The sequence below is a fragment of the Scyliorhinus torazame genome, chromosome 21 (assembly GCF_047496885.1).
Source record: "Scyliorhinus torazame isolate Kashiwa2021f chromosome 21, sScyTor2.1, whole genome shotgun sequence".
Classification (NCBI taxonomy): domain Eukaryota; kingdom Metazoa; phylum Chordata; class Chondrichthyes; order Carcharhiniformes; family Scyliorhinidae; genus Scyliorhinus; species Scyliorhinus torazame.
The window spans coordinates 6,138,702-6,160,067 of NC_092727.1; the positions used below are offsets into that span (position 1 = coordinate 6,138,702).

Consider the following 21,366-nt stretch of genomic DNA (forward strand, 5'->3'; position numbering starts at 1 on the left):
CCCAACCTCTCAGAAGTCTAACACATGACTGACCACTGCCAGTGGTACATCATCATCTACATCATACATGAAACATATTTAGATTAAGATGATATATTGCTTAAAGGACACCAAACTTCCACTAAAAATCCTAAAATAATTCCAACAAATAAATCCTCATGAAACTGCAGTACACACAGTATTGCATGTTGCCCCTTTTATTAAAGATGAATAACCTGTATCGGATATCATCATACATTAGCATATTTCATCTGTTACTCCTTTATTCTACACCTCCGCCAAGCATACTAGCCTATTTTTTAACAAGGACATGAAACTATCTCTAACTATTTACATTACATTTTTGTAACTCCCTTTTTACAGCTACAGATTCTAGTCAACTTCAACTCCTACCCTCCCTCAGTCACAGACCTGGGGGATACAATCTTTCACGGTACCGGGAAGATGTCTTGGCATTGCCATTGAAGATCTGAGATTTCAATGAACGAAGATGGCAAAGGAAAAAAACTTATTGTAAGACCGTCAGGAAAAGATGATTTTCCAATGCTTTTTTGGGAGGGCCATTTACTTTATGGGCAATGGTTAGAGATCCACAATTCTCTCTGTGTGAGGCTGCTCCACTATGGGCCATGTGAATAATTGCTGAGAATATGGAGACAAGACAGCCTCATCTTCTGTAACAAGATTAATATCCTGTAGACAACCAATTGGGGGACTGGATAGCTGTACAGGATTCTGCAGCGTTCAGAAATGCTAAAGATTCTGCTGCAGTGTCTGTGCCAACCTCCACTTCAAGAGAACACTTTCAACTGTAATTGAATAGGGGAGGCTATTTATTTTCACCCTGGGAAGGTACCAGCTCTCCAACAGTGTGATCCTCTATAGACTCTAACTTGGACTCAGGCAAAGTATTCTCCATGGAAGACTCTTCATGAACAATAGGAGATAAAGTAGGCAGTCCATCGGTAGATTCAGTGGATCGAGGATCTGAATGCTGCTCAGCCACTAAAACACAACTGATTCTTCTAGAGACAACAGGGACTTCAGACGGTGTATCCAACAATGGGAAAGATGAATCATTCTCTAGGACCTCAACCTCCAGATCACTCAGTGCTGCAATGGATTCTTCCTCATCACTCTCTCGTGTGAAGAATATAAGAAATTGCCATACTTTATGGTTTGTATTTTTCAGTAATATTAAAACCGAGGTTAAAATGCTTACAGATGCTATGTCTCCTGGAGGTGTGATGGCAAGTGAGGTAATCAGTGATTTTTGCAGGGGAAGTGTTTTGCTAATAGATTAAAAGCCATTTTACCTGATTGCTGATAGCGAGACAATGTAATGTTTGAGCCTGGCTAAATAAATCAAGCCACATCTTGTAACAAGAGACAAAAGAATCCTGTGTGCTTCGAGTGCAGCTGGTGTAACTGATAGGAGGGGCCAGGTTGTCTGGACAAAGGAGCTGCTTCCAGGGCTGTAAGCTGAGCAGAAGGCTTTCAGCTTGGTTCTAAAAAAAGTTTCTCTCTCCAAGGACTCTGCACCAAAATAAGCAAGTAAAACCTGGTTGTCAACTTTATACAAAAGTGGTATTTAAAATATATGGGCTGCTGAATTGGAAAGTAGAAGCACGTTTCAGGAAGCAAGTTAAGATGTTGTACCGGTTAACTAAAAGGTTATTTCTTTGTTGCTAATGTGCTTAATTCTGTGTTCAAATTAAAGTACATTTCAATATAAAAACTGTCTACTGATCAGTGTTATCACTCTATGTTGCAGAACATTTTTCATAGTTTTACGAAATGCAAATAGTTGGCTTCTAATCCGGGATCTGAACCAAAATTGGGTTTCTGGTCCAGACCCATAACACTAGGAACAGTCAATTCAGGGAAGGCGATAGTGTAGTGGTGTTGTCACTGGGCTAGTAATCCAGAGACCCAGGGTAATGCTCTGAAGGCCTGGGTTTGAATCCCACCACAACAGATGGTAAAATTTGAATTCAATAAAAAAGTTAAAATGGTGACAATTTTTAAATAAATTTACAACATTATTGATTGTTGTAAAAACTTATCTGGTTCACTGAAATCCTTTCGGGAAAGAAATCTTCCTGTTCTGGCCTACATGTGACTACAAACCCACGGCAATGTAATAATTGTAATAATAATAATCTTTATTGTCACAAGTAGGCTTACATTAACACTGCCATGAAGTTACTGTGAAAAGCCCCTAGTCGCCACATTCCGACATCTGTTCAGGTACACAGAGGGGGAATTCAGAATGTCCAAATTACCTACAGCACATCTTTCGGGACTTGTGGGAGGAAACCGGAGCGCCTGGAGGAAACTCACGGAGAACGTGCAGACTCCGCACAGACAGTGACCCAAGCCGGGAATCGAACCTGGGACCTGACGCTGTGAAGCTACATGGTGCTAACCATTGTGCTTGGTAGTTGATTCAATGTAGTTGAACCTTAACTGCTCAAGCAAGCCACTCAGTTCAAGGGCAATTAGGGATGGGCAATAAATGCTGACCCAGCCAGCAACATCCACATCCCATGCAAGAATTTTTTTTAAATTCACATGGATAGTTATTGTCTGCATCCTCCACCTCTGGCCTTACTATGTGAAGAACTGAGAGATTCACAACTTCAATGTCTGCCCTGGGCCCAGTTGGCGGTGTCTCTGTGAAAGAAAGGAACTTCTGCCGAGCGTCTAAACTGAAAGCTGAATTTCCACTGCTTCTAAATAAAAGATTGAAGACTGTTACATGAAAGAGAGTGAATCATTCAAATGATGAGCATCATCTGTTTTTTTCTAGGATTTCTAGAAGTATGCCACAACACATCAATGTCTCCACTGCTGCCGCCATAATCCTTCTGGCTTGGACTCTAGGCGTGGGTCTTAGACACACTGTAGACATATTCTGGCATCTGCTTAACATTTGTTCATTAGTACTACATCTAAATAGGTTAAAGAGTTGGCACATAGCTCTTAGGCATGATTCCAATCTCTCAATAGTCTAGCACATGACTGATTAGCGTCAGTGGTACATCATCATCCATGCCATACCTTAGCATAGCCTAACTGTTAACCCTTTATACTACAAACTGGTTTACAGAACTACCTCGTTCACACTGAGACCTACCATATGGCCAAGATAACTTTTCGGTTCATCAAGAGTTTGTGAATTAAAGGCACACAAAACAGCTGCTGTTAGAATTTTACTGAAAATTAGCAACCATTAACTGTAGGGAGAGCATTCACACCCACCCAGGTCCCAGCTTGCGACTGAATCAGCCAATCAGCAAATATCTATCTGAAGTCCAACAAAATGGAAATCTAATTTTGCTGTTTCCCCTTTCTAATAATTTACATTGAGTCTCCAACAAAGAAATAGGCCACTCGGCCCAGCTGGCCTATCTCAATGTCTAAGTTCCAAATTACCTTCCTCGCTCTCTATTTCATCTCAATATATCAGCATAACTCTATTCCTTCCTCTCTCATGTGTTGACCTAGCTTTTTCTTAAATGTATCTATTCTATTTGCTTCAAACTCACACATAATTTTAATGACCTCTTATTAGGGTACTGCTTAGCCTTCTCATTCCTAGAGACAATGGCGTATTGATATTGTCACTGGACAAGTAATCCAGAAACCCAGGGTAACGCTTTGGGGGTCTGGGTTTGAGCCCCACCGCGGCAGACCAGGAAATCTGAATAATGACCATGAAACCATCGTCGAACCCACCTGGGTCATTAATGCGCTTTAGGGAAGGAAATCTGCCACCGTGTGACTCCAGATCCACAGAAATGTGGATCTAAGCGCAATTTGGGAAGGGAAATAAATGCTGGCCCTGCCCACATCCCGTGAACGAATAAAAGAAAAGAGGCTTATTTTGTTCAGTCTTTGCCACTTGTTATAATCTCAGTCCCGCCACCGTATTTTTTCATTTTTTTTCCCACCATCTCCAGTTTCTTTTATAATTTATATAATCAGAACTGTGCACAATACACCAAGTGCTGCCTTACCATGGTTCTATACAAGTTTAACATAATGATTCTCCAGTCCCCAGCCGCCTTTCTCTCGGTGGCGCGCCATTCGCTAGCGGCAGAAATCTCTCAACCCACCGTTTGTCAATGGGATTTCCTATTGAAGCCATCCCACCCGGGCGGGAAACCTGCGGGCGCGGTTGCGTTGCCAGCGGGAAAAGAGAATCCCAGCGGCTGGAGAATTCTTGCCAGTTTCTCTATTTTTTCAATTCTATCACTCCAGAAAATGAACTACATTGCTTTTTTTTTAAGCCAAAGAGTTTGCAGTTCAGGGGGATGCTGCTGTACAATAGCTGTCACTTCTGATTTGTAACAGACTCCCCTTTAAAATATTTCACTGTAATGAAGCAACCGCTGAAAGGCGTGTATAACTGCAAATCATTCCCTTTCCCCAGTGGTCTCACCGCAAGTCCTGATCTCACGTGACATTCCTGGTACAAATCACACAGCGTGTCATACTTGTAGATCAACTGTATTCATTTGACATTAGAATCACAGTGTGTGTAATTATATTTGACATTTAGAATGGCACAGCTGGAATTCTAAGCACAAGGAGTCACTTTAACACTGACAAACTCTGGGTTCTTCATTTTGCCAATTGACTCCAGCCTCTGCAGTAAATGTCCCTGCTCTGGTATTGAGTTAGAGAAAGATTCATCCCTCACAGGGTTAACCTTTAGTGCTCATATAATATTCAGTTAAATAAAGGGGATTGAATAAATGACAGGTTGCTATCGGAGGGAAAAAATAATCAACGATTTAAGGAGAGCAATGTGGGGAAAGGGAGGCTAATTCCATTCAATAGTTCTGATGAAAATTCATCAACCTGAAATATTAGCTTTGGGTTTTTTCTCCCCACAAATACTGCCTCGCCTGCTGTGTATTTGCAGCATTTCCTGTTTTTATTTCAGGTTTACAGCATCCACAGTATTTTATTTTCGATTAGCCAGCTGTTGTTTGCACTTGGGAAGGATGTTTATCCGGGACATCTTCAGATTTGTGATGGGAAGCTAATCCAACCTAAAATCAGCAGACATCCGCAATGGAGAACAACCGGAGCATTGCTGTGTGCGCTGAACATCCTTAACAAAGTTTCAAAGGGAACAACAGACAGGAGGCAAGGGAATATTTAAAGAGCAAGTTTTTAAATCATCATTTTGTTTCCAAGTTGAGGGTGTTTGCTGCCTTACGTGGAGTACAACACTCTCACAGGTACAGACACAACTAGTACAACTAACAGATGGTTATTCCATCCTGGCCACTGTAACCATCGGCCAGCTCCACAACATTCTGACTCAGAGAACTTTATAACATTCCGCTCATTATTTCTGTTTGGGTTTTGTCTTATCTCTATGAGGCTTGTCCTCCCTGCTTGATCCAATTGTATTAACATGGCCACTTCTAGAACAAAGAACAAAGAACAAAGAAATGTACAGCACAGGAACAGGCCCTTCGGCCCTCCAAGCCCGTGCCGACCATACTGCCCGACTAAACTACAATCTTCTACACTTCCTGGGTCCGTATCCTTCTATTCCCATCCTATTCATATATTTGTCAAGATGCCCCTTAAATGTCCCTATCGTCCCTGCTTCCACTACCTCCTCCGGTAGTGAGTTCCAGGCACCCACTACCCTCTGCGTAAAAAACTTGCCTCGTACATCTACTCTAAACCTTGCCCCTCTCACCTTAAACCTATGCCCCCTAGTAATTGACCCCTCTACCCTGGGGAAAAGCCTCTGACTATCCACTCTGTCTATGCCCCTCATAATTTTGTATACCTCTATCAGGTCGCCCCTCAACCTCCTTCGTTCCAGTGAGAACAAACCGAGTTTATTCAATCGCTCCTCATAGCTTATGCCCTCCATACCAGGCAACATTCTGGTAAATCTCTTCTGCACCCTCTCTAAAGCCTCCACATCCTTCTGGTAGTGTGGCGACCAGAATTGAACACTATACTCCAAGTGTGGCCTAACTAAGGTTCTATACAGCTGCAACATGACTTGCCAATTCTTATACTCAATGCCCCGGCCAATGAAGGCAAGCATGCCGTATGCCTTCTTGACTACCTTCTCCACCTGTGTTGCCCCTTTCAATGACCTGTGGACCTGTACTCCTAGATCTCTTTGACTTTCAATACTCTTGAGGGTTCTACCATTCACTGTATATTCCCTTCCTGCATTAGCCCTTCCAAAATGCATTACCTCACATTTGTCCGGATTAAACTCCATCTGCCATCTCTCCGCCCAAGTCTCCAGACAATCTAAATCCTGCTGTATCCTCTGACAGTCCTCATCGCTATCCGCAATTCCACCAACCTTTGTGTCATCTGCAAACTTACTAATCAGACCAGTTACATTTTCCTCCAAATCATTTATATATACTACAAACAGCAAAGGTCCCAACACTGATCCCTGTGGAACACCACTGGTCACAGCCCTCCAATTAGAAAAGCATCCCTCCATTGCTACCCTCTGCCTTCTATGGCCTAGCCAGTTCTGTATCCACCTTGCCAGTTCACCCCTGATCCCGTGTGACTTCACCTTTTGTACTAGTCTACCATGAGGGACCTTGTCAAAGGCCTTACTGAAGTCCATATAGACAACATCTACTGCCCTACCTGCATCAATCATCTTAGTGACCTCCTCGAAAAACTCTATCAAGTTAGTGAGACACGACCTCCCCTTCACAAAACCGTGCTGCCTCTCACTAATACGTCCATTTGCTTCCAAATGGGAGTAGATCCTGTCTCAAAGAATTCTCTCCAGTAATTTCCCTACCACTGAAGTAAGGCTCACCGGCCTGTAGTTCCCGGGATTATCCTTGCTACCCTTCTTAAACAGAGGAACAACATTGGCTATTCTCCAGTCCTCCGGGACATCCCCTGAAGACAGCGAGGATCCAAAGATTTCTGTCAAGGCCTCAGCAATTTCCTCTCCAGCCTCCTTCAGTATTCTGGGGTAGATCCCATCAGGCCCTGGGGACTTATCTACCTTAATATTTTTTAAGACAGCCAACACCTCGTCTTTTTGGATCACAATGTGACCCAGGCTATCTACACCCCCTTCTCCAGACTCAACATCTACCAATTCCTTCTCTTTGGTGAATACTGATGCAAAGTATTCATTTAGTACCTCGCCCATTTCCTCTGGCTCCACACATAGATTCCCTTGCCTATCCTTCAGTGGGCCAACCCTTTCCCTGGCTACCCTCTTGCTTTTTATGTACGTGTAAAAAGCCTTGGGATTTTCCTTAACCCTATTTGCCAATGACTTTTCATGACCCCTTCTAGCCCTCCTGACTCCTTGCTTAAGTTCCTTCCTACTTTCCTTATATGCCACACAGGCTTCGTCTGTTCCCAGCCTTTTAGCCCTGACAAATGCCTCCTTTTTCTTTTTGACGAGGCCTGAAACATCTAAATCCTGGAACGTTTAGCTGCCAATCCTGCCCTTCCCTCAACCAGGTCTCTGTAATGGCAACAACATCATAGTTCCAAGTAGTAATCCAAGCTCTAAGTTCATCTGCCTTACCCGTAATGCTCCTTGCATTAAAACATATGCACTTCAGGCCACCAGACCCGCTGTGTTCAGCAACTTCTCCCCGTCTGCTCTGCCTCAGAGCCACACTGTCCCTATTCCCTAGTTCTCCCTCAATGCTCTCACCTTCTGACCTATTGCTCCCGCGCCCAGTTTGGACTAGTCTGTAACCTACTGATGTCTTCGCCTCACAATGTTGGCTGACCAGTTTTCAGCATCCTCAGCCTGTTTTATAGACTTTTAGCATCTGTGGTCTTTTGCTTTTCATACTATCCAGATGGGCTGTTTGGGAAATTGATGTTTTGTAAAATGGCAAAGCAGAACCGTGAATTTAACTGCTTTACCATCCATGCCCACTTGAGGACAGCTGTGAGCTGTGAGTCGGGGCCACACTGGCAGCTGATAGCAGGGTGGACAGAGGAGTCATTCTGCATGAAGATAAATCATCATCGATTAGAAATTCACTGCATTGAATCAGCATTTTTCTGATCTTGTTCAATTCTGAGCAATTACGTAAATGCCACAGAAATAGTCTCAGCCTCTTTTTTGCTAGTATCTTTTTCCTGGTATCCCGATTAATGTAATTTACTAGTGCTCCATATTAAAGTTATTGTTATTTCTCCTTCTGACCTGTCTCCATCTGTTGTCGAGCAATTGGTAGTGCAAGGGTGGAATTGATATGAAATGCTTTGGCTTCATAACTCCTGATAGAGGATGGTGGACTTCGGAAGTGGTGGTTGGGGGGGGGGGGGTGGGGGGGCAGTCTAATTGAGCTTTATCAGTCCAGCAATAATATTTGTTGACCTCTCTAATTGGACAAATGGGGCCATTCATTATGACCAGTGGCCTACCTCATTAATGGAACTGGAAATGATCAATTCATGTCCACTGTTGGAGGCTGTGATCAGAGGCTGAAAACTTCAGCTGTCAAGGGCATTCAGCCTCTGAACTCCGGGTAAGCGTTCTTCAAGGCGGCCTTCAGGACGCACGACAATGCAGAATCGCCGAGCAGAAGCCGATAGCCAAGGTCCGCAAGCATGAGTATGGCCTCATCCGGGACCTTGGATTCATGTCTCACTACATTTAACTACGTTTAACCCCCACCATCTGGCCTGTGCTTGTGAAATCCTACCAATTGTCCAGGCTTCAGATAATTCAGACCTCTTTAACCTGTGATTATCCCTCTCTCCAGTCGCACTGTCTGAACCTGTAAAGATTTAATTATCTGCAAAAACCTGCATTCAAAGTATCATCTTGCATCTTTGACTTTGTCCAAATATGTCTTGTAGAACCTACTTCTTCACTCACCTGATGAAGGTGCTGCGCTCCGAAAGCTAGTGATTCGAAACAAACCTGTTGGACTTTAACCTGGTGTTGTAAGACTTCTTCCTGTGCTCACCCCAGTCCAACACTGGCATCTCCACATCCACTGATAGTCATCACTGAAACAGATTAGCTGGTCATTATGACATTGTAGGTTCTGGGAATTAGCTGTATGAAAATGAGCTGTCACATTTGCTACATTACAACAGTAACTACATTTCAAAAGTAATTAATCAGCTGTGAAGAGCTTTGGGGCTCTCTGAGGTCATGAATGATGCTGTGAGGGCTACAGATGCCTTTGATTCCAGGCTCCAGTGACCCCTATTGAGGTGAACAGCATAACACTGTTAGTGAAGCAGGGGATTGTCTCAGAATCCTCTCCCATGTGAGCATACAAACATTCAAATAAGGAGCAGGAGGAGGCCATTCAGCCCTTCGAGATTGCTCAACCATTTAATAGGATCATAATGATTTGATAATAACCGCAAATCTTCATCCCGCCTACCCCCAATAACCTTGCTTACAAAGAATCTACCCACCTCTGCTTTAACAATATTCTAAGATTCTGCTTCCACTACCTTTACAGGACGAGAATGCCAAAGACTCACTGCCCTCTGAGGAAAACATTTTGCCTCATCCCCGTTTTAAATGGGCGCCCCTTTATTTTTAAACAGTGATTCCTAGTTCTAGATTTGCCCAGAAGGGGAAACATCCTCTCCACATCCATCCTGTCGACGCTCCTCAGAACCTTGTATGTTTCAAGCAAGTTGCCTTTTACTTTCCTGAACTTCAGCCGATACAAGCCTAGCCTGTCCAAACTTTCCTCATAAGACAACACACCCATTCCAGATATTAGTCTAGTAAACCTTCACCAAACTACTTCCAACACATTTACATCTTTCCTTAAATAAGGAGACCAATGCTGTATGTAATACTCCAAATATGGGGCGAAATTCTCCGGAAACGGCGCGATGTCCGCCGACTGGCGCCCAAAACGGCGCAAATCAGACGGGCATCGCGCCGCCCCAAAGGTGCGGAATGCTCCGCATCTTTGGGGGCCGAGCCCCAACATTGAGGGGCTAGGTCGGCGCCGGACGAATTTCCGCCCCGCCAGCTGGCGGAAAAGGCCTTTGTTGCCCCGCCAGCTGGCGCGGAAATGACATGTCGGGGCAGCGCATGCGCGGGAGCGTCAGCGGCCGCTGAAAGTTTCCTGCGCATGCGCAGTGGAGGGAGTCTCTTCTGCCTCCGCCATGGTGGAGACCGTGGCGGAGGCGGAAGGGAAAGAGTGCCCCCACGGCACAGGCCCGCCCGCGGATCGGTGGGCCCCGATCGCGGTTCCCGCCGATCGGTGGGCGCGATTCCCACCTCCGCCGAATCTCTGGTGCCGGAGACTTCGGCAACCAGCGGGGGCGGGATTCACGCCAGCCCCCGGCGATTCTCCGACCCGACGGGGGGTCGGAGAATCTCGCCCCAGGTCTCACCAACACCCAGTACTCAGAAGCATAACCTCCTTACTTTTGTATTTAATGGTAACATTCTATTATCTTTCTTAATGACTTGCCATACCGGTACACTAGCATTTTGTGATTCATGCACTAGGGCGCCTAAGTCCCTCTGCACCTCTGTGCTCTGCAATCTCTCACCATTCAGACAATAAGCTTCTTTTTATTCTTCCTGCCATAATGGACAACTTCACATTTTCCCATAATATCTATCTATATCTTTTTTGTGGCCTCCTTATGTCCTCTTTACAATTTAATTTTTTACCTATCTTTGTGTCATTACCGCTGTGGTAATATTATTAGGGCCTAGTTTTAAGGCCAATTAAATTGGATATCCTAAATTAAAGAATTGGGCACTTTAAATTAAAACCAACAGTCCGCTCCAGCAAGAAGCCTGCAGAATCCGGATATCCCAAATACATAACCAACAGACAAGCTGCCAGAACATGTTTGGGCCTGTCCCATTCAATCACCCATCAAAGATCATCGCACTCAACTGAGACCCAGCAGCAGATCATCGTACCCCATTGAAAAGCATAGGTCTATTGTCCGTAGCCCTGACCGAGCCAGACTTTCCGTCACCCAGAGTGTCTACTGTCACCTTATATGGGAACAGGTCATGTGCAGCCCATACCATCAGAGATGGGGCACCTGGGGTGGGCTCAGGTGGCCTGTCAAACGGTCATCAACCGGACCATTGGCTACTGGGACCCCCTCCTGAGACCTCATTGGTCGGAAGCCAGAGGAGTTTCTGGAAAGGCGGGGAGAGAGGGGGATAAAGGTAGGCATCTCAGAGATACCAGAAGCAAAGACGTGGTGTATGAGGCGACCTTGGCCAGACCAGAAGGAAGGAAAAAAGGAAGCAAGCAAGCAAGGAAGAAATAGCCAGCGAGAATCACCTTTACAAAGAGGAACCAGAGTGACTCAGAGATCGGATCTACAGCATACCAAACCACCTTTGCGGGTAGTATAGTCAAATCCTGGGTGTTCCTTGTATATATAGTGGGTAATTTACAGGTTAACTATATTTAATAAAGTGTGTTGCATTATATCTGTGTCCGTACTTTGTTCTCTTCATAAATAAAGACACCTGGGTAAACTTTTAATTACTCAACTCCCAGCACTCTATTCTAAGACACACTTCACGCGGTAAACTTTATCTGAAACATTTTTTCCCCCAGGCACCCATTTTCCACTTTAAGCCAAATTCCCAAATAAACGCACTAGGTCTCTGCCTCGCTTGCACCCTTACTGACCTCTTACTGACCTTTCAATCAGGATCTTTTCTCAATCAGTGGCCTCTCTCAATCAACACCACTAAAAGGGACAGGTTAACTTGCTACTCATCTCTTGCTCACGGTCTGCAAGGATAGTACTGCAGATTTGTACATTTATATTGGCTTCTTATTCTATGACTTTGAGTTTGTATTTAATTTTGATGTAAGTTGTGAGGTGTATCTATGCAATAATTGCCTTTTTCTGGTTACTAAAAAGAAACAATTCAGCTCGATTTTAAATGTGGTTATTGTGAAACTATTGTACAGATTGCACCTTCAGGAATATTTTCATATTGTGTGAGTGTTGGGGTAGATTTTGATTTTGCACAATGGAGTAAAGCAGGAAATAGCGAACCCGCCCCCATTTTGAATCACAGCCGAATTCTTTCCTGGTGACTTTAATGGAAATAAAATTGGAGAGAGCTGGTAGAACAAGCTGCCGAATCATCAGCGCCAAAGTCAATCTACTCCAATGACATTGAAAATAGAACAGAGACTTGACTCCACGACTGATGTACCATTAATTCACTGCAAGACGATGAGAGTGAGTGAACATAGGCTTTATTAACCAAGAACTTGCCTGCCTGTGTCTGCTGTACAAATGAGCGCCGCCCCCAGGCGGCCGGTCTATATACCGTCTGAGGGGGGCAGAGCCAGAGGCGGAGCCCACCAGGTTCCAGTACAATATCTGTAAGGAGATCACATTACCATTGGGCCACAGTGCTACACAGGACAGCTTATACTATGGTGAATACATTCACCACATTCACCCCCTGTTAAAAAAATGAAGTCCAGCGGGGGTGAAGTGGGATCATCATATGTTCAGTCTGTCTGGAGGCCGGATTGATCTTTTGGACCTCCTCAGCTCTGGCGGTGCGGCGGGTACGGGCGCTGCAGTTGATGACTCCGAGAGCATGTTGTCTGGAGCTTCGGTCCGGTGTGTCGACGACGGTTGAGGGGTGGGGGTAGGCAGGGGAGTGGTGGATGGTGGTAGGATCGGGACAGTACAGGAGCCCCGGGGGGGCGTAAGGGATTCGGGGGGTGGCAATAGGTGGTGGTGCGCAGGAGGGGGGGTGCGCGTTGGCCTGGGAACCAGCGGGCGCCAGGTCCCGGAGGGAGACCGTGTCTTGCAGTCCACCTTGGTGAGCGACGTAGGCCTATTGGGGGTTGGCGTGCAGCAACTGGACCCTCTCAACCAGGGGGTCGGTCTTATGGCTCCTCGTATGCTTCCGGAGAAGTACAGGTCCCGGAGTCGTCAGCCAGGATGGAAGCGAGACCCCGGAGATGGACTTCCTAGGTGATGCACGATCAATGACCACTAAAGTGAGGTTGTAGTCCAACTGAAGGCTTTAATAAGCTAGATGTTTCCCCCAGCAGCTGAGGTGCAGAATGAGGGCTGCTGGGGCGGCACGGGTTCTTATACCCCACCTACCAGGGCGGAGCTATTATACACTCTAGCCAATAGAAAGCATACAGTTTCCACCAATGGTGCTTTAGCCTATCAGGTACCGTAATACCTATAATACCACATTCACCCCCTGTTAAAAAAAGAGTCCGGCGGGGATGGTGGCCAGAAACTACAAAACATAACAACATGGTATAATTAGTTATGGAGGTACCGTAATAACTCCGTACAGTGTTTAGTAACTATTTACAAGTCTGGTAGCTATGTACATTTGATGGTTTATATTTACAGATTACAGTTAAAATGAAGCCGTCAGTCGATCGGGGGCCCTGATCGTCCTCTGTGATCGTCGGAGCCTCGGTGGTGACTCCGGTGGAGGCTCGGGCGTCTGTGACTCCGGGAGCGTGGCTTCGATCTCCATGGCAGCTTCGACACCCCTAGAATGCGCTGGTGGGGAAAACGGCTGACCTGGGAAGGGAGCTCCTGCGGGGGCGTCGGTGGGTGGGGAGGCCTAGACGGGGGCGGCGGAAGGACCGATCCTCCTGTAAGGTGCTGTGGTGGAGGGGAGGGTGGGACTGCTGGCTGGAATGTGCGTGGAGTTCCGGCGGGCGACAGGTCCCGTAGGGAGACAGTATCTTGTTGGCCGTTGGGGTACGCCAAGGCCTACTGGGGGTTAGCATGGAGCAGATGCACCCTCTCGACCAACGAGTCAGACTTGTGCGCCCGCACGTGTTTTCGGAGCAGGATGGGTCCGGGTGCTGCCAGCCAGGTCGGGAGCGAGGTCCCAGAGGAGGACTTCCTAGGGAAGACAAGGAGACGTTCGTGAGGTGTCTGGTGGTTGTACAAAGTAGTGACCGGATGGAGTGGAGGGCAATCTGCAATCCTTACCGGGCCTGGCCTACATGTGACTCCAGATCCACAGCAATGTCGTTGACTCTTAAATTCCCGCTGAAATGGCCTAGTAAGCCACTCAGTTGTATCAAAGTCAATAAAAAGGAAAGAAACCGGACGGACCACACGGCATCGACATAGGCACTGCAAACAACAATGGCAAACCTAGAAAAGTCCTCCTTACTCCTTACTGCAGGCTTATATCAAAATTGGGAGAGTTGTCTCACAGACTAGTGAAGCAACAGCCTGACCTTCAGGTGAAGTCTTCATCTGATGAAGGAGCAGTGCTCCGAAAGCTTGTGATTTCAAATAAACCTTTGGACTTTAACCTGGTGTTGTGAGACTTCTTACTGTACCCACCCCAGTCCAGCGCTGGCATCTCCACATCATGACAATCTGTAATATCATGGCCTGGCTTATCCCCCACTCTATCATTATCACGAAGCCAGGGATCAACGCTGGTTCAAAGAGTGCAGGTGGGCATGCCAGGAGCAACATCAGGCATACTTAAAAATGAGGTGTCAACCTGATGAAGCGACAACTCAGGGCTACTTGTATGCCGAACAAGATAAGCAGCAAGTGATAGACAAAGCTAAATGATCCCACAATCAACGAATCAGATCTAAGTTCTGAGTTCTGCTACATTCAGTTGTGAATGGTGGTCGACAGTTAAACAACTTACTGGAGGATGGGACTCCACAAATCGCCCCATCCTCAATGATGAGGGAGCCTAGCACATCTGTACAAAAGACAAGGCTGAAGCATTCGCAACAATCTTCAGCCAGAAGTGCCAAGTGGATGATCCATCTCGGTCTCCTCCAGAAGTCCCAGCATCACAACCAGTCTTCAGCCAATACGATTCACTCCACGTAACATCAAGAAACAGTTGAAGGTACTGGATGTTGCAGAGGCTATGGCCCCTGACAATATTCCAGCAATAGTACTGAAGACTTGTGCTCCAGAACTTGCCGCACCCCTGACCAAGCTGTTTCAGTACAGCTACAACACTGGCCTCTACCTAGCAATGTGAAAGATTGTCCTGTACACAACAAGTAGGACAAATCCATCCCGGCCAAATACCGCCCTATCAGTCTACTCTCCATCATCAACAAAGTGACGGAAGGAGTCATCAACAGTGCTATCAAGCGGCAGTTACTCAGTATCAGTCTGCTCACAGATGTTCAGTTTGGGTTCCGCCAGGGTCACTCAGCTCCTGACCTCATTACAGCCTTGGTTCAAACATGGACAAAAGAACTGAACTCCAGAGTTGAGATGAGAGTGACTGCGCTTGACATCAAGGCAACATTTGATTGAGCATGTCATCAAGGAGCCCTAGCTAAACTGGAGTCAATGGGAATCAGGGGGAAAACTCTTCATTGGTTGGGGGTAAACCTGGCACAAAGGAAGATGGTTGTTGTTGTTGGAGGTCAATCATCTCAGTCCCACGCCATCACTGCAAGAGTTCCCCAGGGTAGTGTCTTCGGCCCAACCATCTTCAGCTGCTTCATCAATGACCTTCCATCCAACATAAGGTCAGAAGTGGGGATGGTCACTGATGATTGCACAATGTTCAGCACCATTTGCGACTCCTCAGACACTGAAATAGTCCACGTGCAAATGCAGCAATTCCTGGGCAATATCCAGCTTAGGCTGATGCTGTGTTTGGTGTTTGATATCTAGCAAGGAATCTACCAAACGACTTGTGACTTGTCCAAACCAGGATCTTTATTAAATCACACATGGTAGGATAGCGATCTGTTACAGAGCAAGTTATCATGGAGTTTCTTTGTACTCCCCAGGAACTACCCCTAAGCAACACTAGCCTCATGTACGTCTTATAAACATCTCAGGATCACTGGATGTGCCCGCACTTATATCTGAGTGCCTTGTCACACGTCCACTGTCTCAAGACCGCATGGTCGATCTGCACCGCCACCTGTTGGTTGGAGGTCGCACCACTAGCCATCTTTAATATTGCTTACAGGCATATCACCACATCTCTGCACGTTCTCCCCGTGTGTGCGTGGGTTTCCTCCGTGTGCTCCGATTTCCTCCCACAGTCCAAAGACGTGCAGGTTAGGAGTATTAGCCATGCTAAATTGCCCTTAGTGTCCAAAATTGTCCTTAGGGTTGGTTGAGTGGGGTTACTGGGTTATGGGGATAGGGTGGTGTGGGCCTCGGTAGGATGCTCTTTCCAAGAGCCGGTGCAGACTCGCTGGGCCGAATGGCCTCCTTCTGCACTGTAAATTCTATGATCTATGATCTCCTTTCCTCAGAAAACATTAATGTTTGTTTAAAACAATGATTACTATTTTAACTTTATCCGTTTGTGATATGTTTAAACGATGTGAACAAGTTTAACTAGGGTTTCCATAAACATGATATTCCTGGTCAGTGTCCATCTCTTTCATATTGGTCATTGTGCCTCCCTCACAGGATCACCCCTGTGATCATCTGGGCTATTGTCAGCCTTTTCAAAGACTGGTTTACGGCCGGCCTATTACTTTGTCTCCTCTTCGCTCTGCCTTTGGAAGGCTTGCAACCATGATTGCCGCGCGTGCATCACAGCTTCTTTCTTTTCCGCTTCTTCCAACGACCCTGTTGGCTGCTTCTTTGTGTGTTTGCTGTTTCTTTTATTTCTGGCCTGTCAGTCCTAACCTCATGCTGCTTACAAGTGGTACAAAAGTGTCAGGCAATGACCATCTCCAATAAGAGAGAAGCAAATCACCGCCCTTGAAACTCAATGACACTAGCATTACTGAGTCCCCCACTATCAACATCCTGGAGGTTACCATTGACTGGAACCTGAGCTGGACTAGCCATATAAATACTGGAGCTACAAGACCAGGTCAGATGCTAGAAATCCTGCAGTGAGTAACTCATCTCCTGACCCCACCCAAAGCCTGTCCACCTACAAGGCACAAGTCAGGAGTTTGATTGAATGCTCTCCATTTGCCTGGATGAGTGCAACTCCAACAACACTCAAAAAGCTCGACACCATCCAAGACAAAACAACCCGCTTGATCGTCATCCACAAATATTCAATCCCTCCACCACTGTACTTTTCTTTGTTCTTTGTTCTTTGGATGCACAGTGGCAGCCGTGTGTACCATCTACACGAAGCACTTCAGGAACTCACCAAGGCTCCTGAGGCAGCACCTTCCAAACCCACCTACTATCTAGAAGGACAAGGGCAGCAGATACATGGGAACACCACCACTTGGAAGTTCCCCTCCAAGTCACTCACCGCCCCGACTTGGAAATATATCTCCATTCCTTCACTGTCATTGGGTCAAAATCCTGGAACTCCCTAACAGCACAGTGGGTGTACCTACACCACATGGACTGCAGTGGTTCAAGAAGGCAGCTCACCACCACCTTCTCAAGGGTAATTAGGGATGGGCAACAAATGCTGACCTAGTCAGCAAAACCCGCATCCCATAAAAATGGATTTTTAAAAACCTGCTGGATTTGTACATTAATTGCCCATTAAACCTGTCACAGAAAGTTAGTGCTCATAATTAACAGTGCAAGTACCTTTTAATGATGTGATCATGTTAATGAAATTCCAATTAATCTATACATCCCAGAAAGGGAACAATTCAAACTGTGGAATCTCACTCCTGCATGTAGCAAATTCTTCTTACAGATTTCCTTAAACTTTAAATTTTAAATAGTCCTTTTCTGTTTCTTTTTTCTCATGTTTAATCTTTCTTCCCTTCTCTTAATTTTTCATTGGACTCTAGTTCACCCTATTTCCTTCTCTCTCTGCCTGTTTCTTTCTCTATCGTTAAATCTCACTGGTTATGAGATAGACTATTGGTTCCATTGGTCCCCAAGGTTACAGATGCCCTTTTGCCATCAGCATGCCATTATCAGCTCGCACTTCCAGCAAGTTACAGGGCAAACTATGTCCAAGCTGAAGGGTGAGGGAAAAGTCAAACGACATCCCACTCCAGCAAATCTGGTTCACGTTGTTCCCACAAACACAAGAAGATGCAGTAGCAAAATACTAGCCTGTGTTGAATTGTTTCATCCTGTACTCCCACCAGGGGTCACTGCTCACTCACACTCGGGGCACATCAATAAATAGTTGCTCAAATCTTGAGGATAGGACACTCATTCCGCATTTATACAACAACATTCTGATGGACAAAGCCCTTGAATAATATATACATGCAGGGTTTCAGTTTGTCAAACTAATGAATAAAAATTAATTCCACCAGGAATTATTTGCCAGTTTTATTCATTTGTTTTATTTTAAATCTGATGATTTAACACTCTCACTTTCTTGAAATGGTATCTGTATCTGGATGTCTTATTAAGAATAATACATTTTGAAGCTTGTGATGCCATCTGTACCCCCACAAGGGTTAATATTTTGTAGGCATTCCCAGCTATTTTTCCTTTATTCCCCTCCTTGTTTTCAAATATCTCCATGGCCTTACCCCCTCCCTGCGTCTGTAATCTCTTTAGCCCTAAACAACCCTCTGAGATCTCTGCACTTCTCCAATTCTTACTCCTGTGTATCCTCGCTTTCCACCACTTCGCCACTGGGGTCTCTCTGCTTTCAGTTGCCATGGCCCTACGTTCTGGAATTCCCTGCTTAAACCCCTCCGCCTCTCTCTTCTCATTATGTTGCTCCTTAAAACCTACTTCCCTGTTCTTGTATCTCCTTATGTGGATCAATGTCAGATTTAGCCTGATTGCGCGCCTTGCCGCGGGATTAAAAGGCGCTATAAATTCAGATTGTTGTTGTCTATGTCTGGAAAATCGTTTACCAAGTTAAACCTTCACTGTTAACCGTTCTGTCTTAATCTTGGAACACAGCATGTGTCCTGTGATAGTGCCCTTTTTGTGTTCTGATTGTAGAGTCTGCAAACCCCTCTACCTGGGCCTCTCTCAAATAGCTATTCAGTCATAAGTTTTTTTTCCCCCTCCTTCAGTCTTGTATTTTTTCCTCCTCCCCCCCCCCCCCCCCCCTCCCACTTCCGTTTAGTTTAATAAACAGAACCTGACTCTTTCTCAAAGAAAATTACAGTCCTGTAAGCAAAGAATTAATTGATCTGCTCTGTGACATGCACAAACCAAGCTAAGCAAAAAAAAACCCTCAGATATTCACCTCAAATCCAAGCAGAGAGATGGTTATTTATATTATCTGCCAAGCCAGTAGAGGGAAACATAATTTCTCTCTGACAGTAACTTGGGTTTGTGCCAGCTCTGTTGCCAGGCAAAGCAGGGGGACTGGTTCTGCTTGTCAAACAGGTTCCAGAGGGATGGAAAAGTGGGAGTGGTTGGGAGAGAGAGCACAAATGAAGTAGATTTACTGCTGGTTCAGCATTATTTATCTTAAAGTAATACAACATCCAACTCACCGACCTCCTCGCCCGCAGATCTTTTCTTAAAGCTTCACTGCTGCTGTTTGTTCGAAGTAATTATTTTTTGCCCAACAAAAAGAACTGGATTTAAATTAACATTTTTTGTGCCTTCGATCAATTAATTATCCTTGAAGTGGAGCCACGATGGTTGCCTCTTTTTTTGAACAATGCAGCACACCAAGATCCCACAACATGCACTGAGATAAATCATCACTTATTAATTAGGGGCAGTAAGAAGTCTGACAACACCAGGTTAAAGTCCAACGGGTTTGTTTTGAATCACTAGCTTTCGGAGCTCAGAGGTGGGTTCCACAACCACATTTTTAGACAAAGTCAATGATGCAAGATGATACTTTGAATGCGATATGTGATTGTGGCACCCACCTCTGACCTCACGTGCTCTACTCAACACCCACATATAGCAGGCATCCTTATCAGATGCCTGGCATGCTTCCAGCTCACAGTCTCTCCATCCAGGCTCGCACACAATCAGGAGGAGTCCCTGACCAGAGATGGAGTGGCCTAGGTCAAGGTTCTCACACCCAATGAAATCCGAGCCACTGTGCTGGACAGAGAGGATGGGGACCGTCCTCACTGCGACGGTGAGGTCGTAACAATCACCCAAGTCATTTCCGAGACACCTGCCGTTCACTGATCATTTCGACTTTCGTTCACGGGCACCTATCGCAAGTGCCTGAGTCCCTCAACCAGCCATGCTCTCAGCTCAAACTCTCAGATGAGGGGCCTAAGGACAATACTGTTGAAGACTCATCACAGCGCTCAACCTCACCCTCCACCAGTGCAGAGACACACACCTTGGTGGGACCTAGTCTTAGAGCAGCCTTGGGATCACAATCTGGTGCGCACAGCACACAATCTGGTCCACATAGGCCGAGACAGGGACATCCAAGCTTGCTGGCACTTGGAGGACTGCTGGAATCTATGGAGATGAAAGTGAGACACAACACTCAGTCTTCCCAAAATGCACAAGAACCTGCCTAATGTCCTTGGCTGCGATTGCACAGATGTCACTTCTCAATATCAACATCAAGGTTAGTCATAAAGTGTTGTCCCATTGTTGGAGATGGAAAGGGCGGCACATGGCGCAGTGGTTAGCACTGGAATTACGGCGCTGAGGACCCGGGTTTGAATCCCGGCCCTGGGTCACTGTCCGTGTGGCGTTTGCACATTCTCCCTGTATCTGTGTGGGTTTCACCCCCACAACCCAAAGATGTGCTAGTTAGGTGGATTGGCCACGCTAAATTGCCCCTTAATTGTAAACAGAAAAATAATTGGATACTCTAAAAAAAAAATTTTTTTTAACATTTTTGGAGATGGATTTCCTTGAGGTGCTTTGTCAGACTGATGGAATACAGCTACGGGTGCACTGAGGGTTGTTCAGCATCTCCAACTAGGCTGCTATAGTGAGTGGTATGCTGGAAATGAAATGAAAATCGCTTATTGTCACAAGGAGGCTTCAAATGAAGTTACTGTGAAAAGCCCCTAGTCGCCACATTCCGGCGCCTGTTCGGGGAGGCTGGTACGGGAGACGCTGGAAGAGGCAGCACCTTCTGATTCCAGGACGCTCTGCTCCAGATTGGACCACATCTCAGCAAGGACACATGCTTCCAAAGCCTCATCCTTCAACACATCAGGACAATGGGAGCCTGATATTTAAGTTCTCACTCTCCGATTGAAATGAAAGGGAGAGCTACATTGATGTTCAGTTGGGCCCATAATGGTGGGTACCAGTCCAAGAGGAGACTCACTCCTAATCATCATCCTCCTCAACAAATCTGGTGGCTGTGAGGGGCTCATGTGCATATATGCCACTTCTGGACTGTGCAATGGCATCTTTCACTGCAGTCCCAGTTTCCTCGACCACATCTTTTTCAATGTACTCCTCATCAGAGGAGATGTGCAACCCCTCCATGTCAGCAAGTGGCAAATCCTCCCCACCCTCCTTTGCCGAACCAGGGTGTGCAGCATGCAGAAAACCATGATGATTTGTGAT

General features: G+C 45.8%; 1 long non-coding RNA gene across 2 annotated transcripts in view; it reads left to right on the forward strand.

Moving 5' to 3' along the window:
- Positions 1-1,738, forward strand: part of LOC140398120 (uncharacterized) — a 29,415-nt gene extending 27,677 nt beyond the window's left edge. For both annotated transcript variants that reach the window (XR_011937411.1, XR_011937412.1), the window contains exon 3: positions 364-1,738. This is a non-coding gene — a long non-coding RNA (uncharacterized lncRNA). The remainder of the gene's footprint in view (positions 1-363) is intronic.
- Positions 1,739-21,366: the final 19,628 nt, after the last annotated feature.